Below are 7,123 nucleotides of genomic sequence, written 5' to 3' on the forward strand. Positions count from 1 at the left end.
GAAAAAAAAAAAAGTTTTTCTGGCTTGGTGGTTTTTTTGTTTGATTGGTTGGGATTTTTTTGATAAAGTCCAATAGTACACTTCTAATGGAACTAGGCAGGTATTTGAAATCTCCAGAATCATATAACGAGGTTCCCTCCACACTCTGGCTATAGCTTTACCTACATGAAGGTCAGAAGGCACCACAATTTTCATTTAATCCAATCATCAGAAAAATGAGGACACAGATTCTCTCCAAGTGACCTCCCCTAACTCCTGCCCTCAGTTTGAGCCACAGTAAATTACCCCATCCTAATACAAAAATGTCACCTATTCCATAAGCAGGTTCTTCTACTAACTGGTAACCTTCGCCACTAAAAATGTATATATTGTTTCCCATTTAGGTCTTTTCTGGGTTCAGTATCCAAACATTGTCTCTCACTAAACCTCTAATTACCACATTAACTGTTGCTCAGCTCAGTCTCTGCGTTGTCTACAGAATCCTATGTCCAGTAGCAAAAATAAACATAAAGAAACATTCATTCCTGCCAAGGAAATAGCTCCATCTAATTGAAAGCTATACTTCAAATGGTAACAGAATACAATATGGATGAAATTCAAAAGCTAGAAAAGCTATATGCCAGACCTTATGTTTCATGTAAGTACAAGAAGCCTTTCTATAGAGCAGAATGGCAGGGTCTACGCTCTATTAAGCCTTTATAAACCAATTAGTTTATCTATTCTGTTTCCTCTAAACCAAGTAAGGCTGGACGGTACCTTGTATCTGAAAAATTTGTCCCCAGTTGATGGCATTTGTGTTTTCCAGTAGCTCATGGTAAGCCTCCAGCTCCTTGTAGAAAATTACTTGAGCATTGGTATAATGGTCAAAGTCATCCATCTCGTTCTGAGGAAAAAAATATATACAAGCATTAAAAATTCTTCCTCTTCCCACACATTCATCTTTCACGTTGGAATCAAAAGTTCCTGAAAGCCAACCCCAGAAATCTAACAAATGGTTGGAGTTTCACGGTGGCTCTCAAGTAGTGACTCACAAGAGAGACAGTAGAAATATCTATTGCTCTCCACAGTACCATATCAGCAGCAATGGCAGTAAGTCTTTATTTACCCAAGGCACAATAACTCAGGCCTAGTAGCAGTTTCTTGAAACTTTGCCTAATTCATTGTTCAAAGCTCACCTCTGCTACTGGTTGTCCTGAAAACCTTGTTGTGTTAGTTGGTTGCTAAGTTCAACAAGTTTAGACTGTTTCTTTTCTGGTAAATGAATTAGTGCCAACACTTGTTCTCTGTCCCTGAGCTGAAATTAGCATTTCTGGCTTAGGAGAGCTGCTTGTCCCACAGACTACACCAAAGATTTAATTGCACAGGCACCACGCATAGTACCCCATAGGAGACTACATCAACAAGGGCTTGTCTCCTAGCCTGGATTTGGGAGGCATTTACAAATCCACACAACTCAGAGATTGCCTTTCATGGTGGACAGAGGGGGTTAAGGCAAGAGGAAGACCTCAGTCATGTTGGATCCACCTCTCAGAAACTAAGACTAAAACTATGTTGATCTACCTTCCCCTGCGATCGGGTGATAACAGCTTTGAAGTCTGGCCACAAGTCCACCACCACTTCCTTCCTGAAGGGGTTCCCTTGATTGATGTTCATCACGGCTCCATAAACCTGCAGGACGAACAGCCACGAGAAGACAGTTTGAGACACGCTAATGTGGCACCTGTGTTGTAAACCAAAGACCGAACCAGCAACATGAAGCTGAAAGTACACACTTAGATTTTTCATACTCACACATTTATCACATAGGTAGATACCTACACACTTAGAAGAAATGCATATTATAATGAAGATAAACCACCATCTAATTGTGACAATTCTTATTACTTTGGAGAAGACATGGACTAGTTTGCTTCTTTCTTTTCTTAAGTATGTCAATTTGGGTTAGTAAGCAGTGCCAAACCGCTATCTCAGATGTAGTAATCCTAACAGCAAATATGAGTCATTCCATCTGCACAACCCTCTCCCCACAGTTTTGATTCCCCAACAAATGTCATGATTCACTGATGGAAATCCCACAGAAAACAACAGGTCAGCGCAGTGTTACCTTGAGGGACTCGGGGAAACTCCACTGTAACGTTTTCTCCAGCATCTGCAGCTTCAGGGACCAGACGAGCACCAGCGTCTTCCTTGCTGGGAACACACACAAGACATTCAGAAAAGCAATAATGTGGAGGAACTGAGTAGCATAATTTCAAATTTTATAAAATACAATAGCTCCCACAAGTGCCCCATTTCAGCATTTTCCTATGGAAAGTGTTTTGGGTTTGGGGAATAATTGTTTTTTTAATAGGTGGATGTGCAAAGAACAGGAAGGTGGGATGGTGTTTGGTAGACCAAGTTGGAGTCAGAAAATCCTGGGTTTAATTTGTTGTTCTACACGAGGTTTCATAGGAAACATCAGGAAGATCACTTACAGACAGGTTCACAAAGAGGGTTTTCTCACAGCTGCCCAAAAATATCATGTTACCATTTGCTGGTAAAATCTGTGAAAATACATCGTTACCACCAAATACTTTAAGCCTAGATAAAACTGAGCTTTCTTACTGGCTACTAACAAGTATATTTTTACTATGTTTATTCAGCCTGTTTAGGCTTTGACTTGGGACAGTTCATGCCCCAGGGTAACCTCTTCAGCAGAGGAGTTACTACAAGAGTGACAGTCACAAATCTTATTTGTGAAACAGCTGTCTTGCCTTGGCAATTTTTCTTTTCACCTTTGCTGTAAAACCAGACTAGTCCATCGAAACCGAAATAATTATGGTCTGTTTAAAAAAAAAAAAATCATAGAACGATAGAATTGTAGAATATTTTGGGTTGGAAGGGACCTTGAAAGTTCATCCAGTGCCACCCCTGCCATGAGCAGGGACATCTGCACCAGCTCAGGTTGCTCAGAGCCCCGTCCAGCCTGGCCTGGGATGTCTCCAGGGATGGGGCATCCACCACCTCTCTGGGCAACCTGGGCCAGGGTTTCACCACCCTCATTGTAAAAAACCCAATATTTCCTCATGTCTAGCCTGAAGATAAATAATAAAAATTTGTCTTCACTTGCACTTTTAGTCCAAGGAAATAACTCAAATCCTAGGGTTTCCCAGAGGTACCACATACTTCATTCTCTCTTTTACCTCTTAAACATGCACTAATAAATCTAAAAAACATTTTCATTTGCTGCAGTTCATTATGGATCCTAACACACCTCAGCATATTTTCTCTTTATAAGCAGAGTATAACATTACCACAGCCATCAAGTACCCACACCATGACTAACAAACATTTTACAACCACTCACCACTCATGATCATGGACAAGCAATAAATCCTGTAGCACGGGGCTGGGTGGTCATCCATCCTCAGCTCCCATATTCACTTATTAGACACTATATGGCTGCTACAAAGCTATTCATTCAATAGATAGATCATGAGTAAGGCAACAATCAGGTGCTACTCAGCCTGATTCTCCTATGATTTCATAGGAAATAAAAAATATTTGTACACTACAAATGTTGAAGTGTCTTGTCATTGATGATTTCTCTATACAGCGCTATATACTAACCCAGAAGCTGATCTTCTACCACAAGTTAGTCAAAGAGTCTTTCCAAGATCAGTGCTGTAACTGATCCGTTACAAACAGAAAAACTTTCTAGTCGCTTATTCTTAATACGATGCATCAATCTGGGCTTTTTCTTAGTTTTATTTAGTTCTACAGATTGCACAGCATGTATTATTTTCCTAAAGGTTTTTGTATCTCATAACTTGATTTTTCCTCCCAGGCTATGTTTAGCTTTGAAACATTTAGTCCAGTTTCCAGGTGACAAGTCTTTGTTTAACAGAGAAACAACACAACAGTCAGCACTACTTGCCTCCTGTTGTCCTCAGCAGACAGATTAATGGTTGAATAAACCATAGCATTAAGCAACAGACTTACACAGGGAATCTGCTCCCCAGGTGTGGGGTCGTGGTCAGATTTTGGGCTTTGGAAGGTTTCGAAATGATCCCAAGAGTGAGATGAAGATGCAAGCAAGGTCAGATGCCACTAAGCAATTTATTTTACTTTTATGCCTAAAGACAGAGTGATAGAGTAAGTGGGGAAAATTAAGAGGAAAGTTAAGCAAGTCTGTGAGAAGATAAGCCAAGAGATAGTCACCACCCGGATCCAAACGCCGTCTTCCATCGGTTGGCTCTCGGGTCTCAGGTCCTGGCAGTGCTGGAAGTTCACAGGTCTCGGGTCCCGCCGGTCTCAGGGTTTGGGTTTTGGGCCCCGGTGGTGGCTGGTCACACTCACAGGCCTTTCCCTGGGGCGTTTTGTGGCAGTTGCCTGAGCACACTGCAGGCCTGGTCCAAGATGTTGGTGGCTATCGCTTGAGTTTTGCTTGAGCTTACACAAGCTTTAAGCATTCTTTGAATTTTAGCAGCTCACAGTGATCACACATATTCCACTTTAGCTCACTGTAGTTAAGCATTTACAGCAAGCCCAACAAGCAAGCACCGTGAGAAAGCATTTCCCTGTCTTGCTTCTTCAGGACAAGTAGGCCTTGAGACAGTAATTCTTACTATTTCAGCAAGATTTGAGACAATAATTCGCAACACCTCAGCCTTCCACACTCACACCATGTGCTAAGAACCACTGTCTTTCACACACATGCAGAAAGGTGTTTTATTTGGATGTTAGGAAGGGTTGGTATGAGGCACAGATTGATATTCCTGCTATATCTTAAGATGCTTGAAGCCAAGTTTTGTGAAATTGAAGAGTTTCAAATGCTCCCGGGCCAAATCACACAAGTTCACAGCTCTACACACACTGATCAAGAGTGAACCTTCTCCTAGAAGAGTCCTCTAATCTCATCAGAAACCAAAAACGGATCATTCTGCAACTCTCCTCAAGGGTATCACCATCACATAAGTTGAGCTAAGAGCATGTCCTAAAAGTCTGTTTTTATGTTCCTGTTTTATGCTGTCCTCTTTATGTGTGCATGACGACCTGAAAGTAACAGCCACAGCCAGTCAGCCTATCATAAATCACTCAATATCAGGGAAAAAAATAAATTAAAATAATTACGGCTTGCTTCAGTAACTACGTAGCCCTGTAATGCAGCGCTGTCATTGCTAGCGGCAGCTTTGCACTGCGGATATAAGTCCTCAGGACTGAGGTTCACGAGGTGCTCTTCAAAAGTTTTACTTAGCTGTGTAATTTAGCATTTCCTCCAACTGACCAGGTGGATAATTATTTTATTTTTGTTATCTTTTTATGGTACAACCACAGTTTTATACAGACAGCAGTAATAAGCAATTATTCTACATCAAATTAGATATTTATGACTAATACAATGATGCAGTCTACAGAAATGCAGGCTGAGCATCATAACAGAGGCCTGGAGATACGGGATGCAGTGCAGAGAAGTAGAGGTACAGGGTGATAAGCGATGTGGCACAGGAGAATGATGAGGATGATAAGAGATGAAACTTGGTACAGCTACAAAGAACACACCATCAGCTCAGGAAATACAGACCAGGAGCTGGATAAAACTGGGTTTAGGAGTAGCAAAGAAATAGCATCTCTTAATAACATAGGTAAAAAGCATTATACCCTCACCCCAAGAAGTGCTTCCTCTTTATACAGAAACACTATTTTGAGCATAACACACTGCAACCTAAACAACTAGATTTGCAAGGCAGGGAAGAGCCCAGAAATCTCAGTTCCAGGAGCTGACCACCTAGGAATAAATGCAAAAGCTCTTGTGATTATAGACTTTCTTGGGGAAACACAAGAAATACTGCAAATACCTACACAAAAATATTAATATATCTTACTTCAGTAGTCTGTCTTTCAGAGTGTCAGTGTGTATAATTAAAAGGACACCAACGGTGCAGGGACTTTCTGTATCAGTACATTTTCCAAACCATTTAATTGTCACTGATGGTTACTTCTTTTTTGCACCTATTTATAGACTTTGGCTTACACAGAATCTTCTGGTACTGTTACAGAGTTCTTGACCGTAAGAACTGGCTACTCCCTCATTCCTATGTTGTAAAAAGCAGCTAGTAACCAATCCCCACTTACTAAAGATGTAGAATATTTTATGAAAGCATTATTTCCTTCTTCAGTTATTTAGCTTTCCTTGTACGGAAATTATTTCATATCCTGGATTCCGACTTACTGCCCACCGCCACACTTTCTTTTTTAAAAAAGGAAAAAGTTGTGTGGTTCATGAAGTGCAAAACTCACAGAGTAAATTGCTCACAAGCAGATCACCAATAACAAAAGCTAAGTGTACATTTACTTCACAAAAATTAAGGCAGCTGGCATGCAGGAAAATCATTAACCCATAAACTGGATTAAATTCCTTTGGGATAGTGGTGGCGTCAGTAAGTGCTCCCCTTGTTGAGTGGTCAAAAACTTGAGAAATATTTCATAATATTTATACACTTTATGTGACTCAGTACAAAGCAAGTACTTGGTCTGCTTTTTCTGATCCTGCGCGTAGCAACTACCAAGAGGCTTTTAATCACTCGCAGGAGAATAATTAGCTCACGTCTCATTAGCAGTACTAGCAACTTGTAAACAAAGGAACAAGTGTTTGTGTGGTAAGTCAATATAACGAGCACTGCTGTGGTGTAGCTGATAATTTGACTAGAGAAAGCACTTTATAACAACTGAAACTTTTAAGGTAGAAGCTCTATCATAGAAAAAAAAAAAAAGAGGAGAGTGCATGGGAGAATAGACTTTTGACTTTTCTTCTTCTGAAGCTGAAGAATATCTGACAGTTAATGAAATAGAAAGGGAATACACAACTCTGAGATTAGAGCCTTGCTTACAATGTTCTTATCTGCTTTCCCCAACCATCTGTATAAACCAGGTGTGAATGTCATTTTAAAAAATTTTAAGCAGTGAATATGAAAAGGTAAGAAAAAGAAATCCTGTACATTTGACAAAAAAAATATTCTATTTCCTGCCATGGAGGTTTTTATTGAAAAAACAGTAAGAAAGCTGAACAGTGAAAATATACTTAAGGTTTTAAAAAGGATTTAACTCCAAAACAAAAGTTAGTTTATTAAGACATACTGCTTTC

Source organism: Caloenas nicobarica, chromosome 3 (genome assembly GCF_036013445.1).
Source record: "Caloenas nicobarica isolate bCalNic1 chromosome 3, bCalNic1.hap1, whole genome shotgun sequence".
Lineage (NCBI taxonomy): Eukaryota > Metazoa > Chordata > Aves > Columbiformes > Columbidae > Caloenas > Caloenas nicobarica.